Genomic DNA, 3,541 nt, shown 5'->3' on the forward strand with positions numbered 1-3,541 from the left:
AAAGGAAAGGATTGCTAGTGACCAATATTTTATTGTAAGTGTGGGAAAATAAGTAAGTGCAAGAATTTTCCTGGAAAACAATCTCTCCATGTATATAAAAATCTAAAACATTCACATCATTTGACCTAACACTTTTACTTCTAGAAATTTATTCTAAGGAAATGGCTAGTTGGGTAGTTTGGTTCGGTTCAGTTCAGCCGCTCAGTCGTGTCCGACTCTTTGCGACCCCATGGACTGCAGCAAGCCAGGCCTCCCTGTCCATCACCAACTGTTGCAGTTTACTCAAACTCATGTCCACTGAGTCGGTGATGCCATCCAACCATCTCATCCTCTGTCGTCCCCTTCTCCTCCTGCCTTCAATCTTTCCCAGCATCAGGGTCTTTTCAAATGAGTCCGTTCTTTGCATCAGGTTGCCAAAGTATTGGAGTTTCAGCTTCAGCATCAGTCCTTCCAATGAATATTCAGGACTGATTTCCTTTACGATGAGCAGAGACAAAGACATTTCCTGCAGCATTGTTTAGAATATTAAATATTTTGAAAGCAATCCAAATATCCTCTAATAGGGAATTGTTTACATAAGTATGGAAGTATATGTAGCTCTTAAAAAGCATGAAATACAGAAATCTTTTTTCACGAAGATGGTGGCAAAGGTGAAGAAGGAAGCCCCTGCCCCTGCTAAAGCCAAAGCCAAAGAAAAGGCTTTGAAGGCCAAGAAAGCAGTGTTCAAAGGCATCCACATCCACCAAAAAAGAAGATCCGGATGTCACCCTCCTTCCTGGCATCAGCCAAACACTGTGGCTCAGGAGGCAGCCCAAATATCTTCGGAAGAGTGCCCCTAGGAGAAACAAACTTGACCGCCATGTCATCATCAGATTCCCCCTCACCACCGAGTCAGCCATGAGGAAAATAGAAGACTACAACACACTGGTATTCATTGTGGATGTCAAGGCTGACAAGCATCAAATTACACAGGCTGTGAAGAAGTTCTATGACATTGATGTGGCTAAGGTCAACTCCTGATCAGGCCTGATGGAGAGAAGAAGGCATATGTTCAACTGGCTCCTGACTATGATGCTTTGAATGTTGCCAACAAAATCGGGATCATCTAAACTGAGTCCATCTGGCTAATTCCAAATATAAAAGTTTTCACTATTAAAAAAAAGGAAAGCATGAAGTATATTTCCATATATTGACATGGAAATATGTTCATTAATGCATATTTTTATGGAAAATTTTCAACATACACAAAGGTGGACAGATTAGACTACAATAAGTTCTTATACCTCCATTCAGTTCACTTCAGCCGCTCAGTTATGTCCTTTAGGATTGACTGGTTGGATCTTGCAGACCAAGGGACTCTCAAGAGCCTTCTCCAACACCACAGTTCAAAAGCATCAATTCTTCAGTGCTCAGCATTCTTTATGGTCCAATTCTCATATCAGGTCAGTTGGTAAAGAATCCACCTGCAATGAAGGAGACCCCGGTTCGATTCCTGGGTCGGGAAGATCTGCTGGAAAAGGGATAGGCTACCTATTCCAGTATGCTTGGATTTCCCTTATGGCTCAGCTGGTAAAGAATCTACCTGCAATGTGAGTTAAATCCCTGGGTTGGGAAGATCCCCTGGAGAAGGGAAAGACTACCCACTCCAGTATTCTGGCCTGGAGAATTCCATGGACTGTATAGTCCATGGGATTGCAAAGAGTCAGACACGACTGAACAATTTTCGCTTTCACTTTCTCACATCCATACATGATTATTGGAAAAACCATAGCTTTGACTAGATGGACCTTTATCCGCAAAGTAATGTCTCTGCTTTTTAATATGCTGTCTAGGTTGGTCATAGCTTTCCTTCCAAGGAGCAACCGTCTTTTACTTTCATGGCTGCAGTCACCATCTGCAGTGATTTGGGAGCCCAAGCAAATGAGCCTGTCACTGTTTCCATTGTTTCCCCATCTATTTGCCATGAAGTGATGGGACCAGATGCCATGATCTTCGTTTTTTGAATGTTGAGTATTAAGCCAGCTTTTTCACTCTCCTCTTTCACTTCCATCAAGAGGCTGTTCAGCTCCTCTTCGCTTTCTGCCATAAGGGTGGTGTCATCTGCGTATCTGAGGTTATTGATATTTCTCCCAGCAATCTTGATTCCAGCTTGTGTTTCATCCAGCCTGGCATAGCTCCATTACCCAACTTCAATAATTATTATGTCATGGGAAATCTTATTTCATTTGTACCTTCACTTGTTTATTTCCTGACTCATTTTAAAACAAATCCCATACATTATTTCATCTGTAAAAATATTTCAGTATGTATCTCTGAAAGTAAAAGGCCCTATTAAAAACCATAACTATCATCCCATTGTGTGATAATCAATCATACTGTCATCCCACTTTTAAAAATAGTAATAATTTTTTAAAATATCCTGAAGTATCTAGTTAGTGTTCAAATGTCTAACTGTATCATAAATTTCATTTTTAATAATTTGAATCAGAATATAAATAGGATCCACATGTTGTGATTGATTCATATACTTCTTAAATACTTTTTAATAGTTTTATTGATATACAATCACATACCATATAATTCATCTATTTAAAGAGTAAAATTTAACACATTTTAGCATATTAGAGGACTTCCCTGGTGGCTCAGATGGTTAAGCGTCTGTCTACAATGTGGGAGACCCGGGTTCAATCCCTGGGTCAGGAAGATCCCCTGGAGAAGGAAATGGCAATCCACTCCAGTACTATTGCCTGGAAAATCCCATGGACAGAGGAGCCTGGTAGGCTACAGCCCATGGGGTCGCAAAGAATCGGACACGACTGAGTGACTTTACCTTAGCATATTAGAGTTATACAAGCAACACAGTCAATTTTAGAACACTTTCATCCCACAAAGTAACCCTCACTCCTTAGCCATTACCTCCCAAATTCCCCATCACTCCATTATGCTTTCTGTCTCTATGAATTTGCCTATTCTGGACACTTCACACAAGCAGAATCATACAATCTGTGATCTTTTATGACTGGTGTATTTTGTTGAGCATATTTTCAAGTTTCATCCATGTTGTAGCATGTTTTTATTGTTGAATAATATTCTACTGTATGGGCATACCACTTTATCTGTTCATCAGCTAATAAATATTTAGGTTTTTCCAGTTTTTTTACTATTATGAATAATGTTGCTATGAACATTTGTACAAGTTTTTGGTGGGAATTCTTAAACATCTTTCAATTTATAAGTTTCCTCTGTGTGTGTGTCCTTACTTGCAACTTCTTGTTAAAGAAACTGTGTTGTTACTGTTCTCACAATCCGAATTTGTGGTTGCATTTCTGAGGTAGTTTTGACCTGCTTTTCTGTCCTTTGTATTTCCTGTTACTACATAGTTGGATGTAGAGATTTGATGGCAACACTGCTTCATAGTTGGTATGGTGTACTTCTACCAGAAGGCAAATAGTGTCTGATTGTCTCTTATTAAAAAATTAGGAGCCATTTATGCTCCATGCCTAGATCAGTTAATTCATTAGAGGTCACAAAATGCTGATAC

General features: G+C 39.5%; 1 pseudogene; it reads left to right on the forward strand.

The window, feature by feature from the left end:
• The first annotated feature begins 638 nt into the window (after nt 1-638).
• LOC128051462 (60S ribosomal protein L23a-like) lies at nt 639-1,109 on the forward strand (annotated as a pseudogene).
• The last annotated feature ends 2,432 nt before the right edge of the window (nt 1,110-3,541 follow it).

The sequence above is a fragment of the Budorcas taxicolor genome, chromosome 7 (assembly GCF_023091745.1).
Source record: "Budorcas taxicolor isolate Tak-1 chromosome 7, Takin1.1, whole genome shotgun sequence".
NCBI lineage: Eukaryota > Metazoa > Chordata > Mammalia > Artiodactyla > Bovidae > Budorcas > Budorcas taxicolor.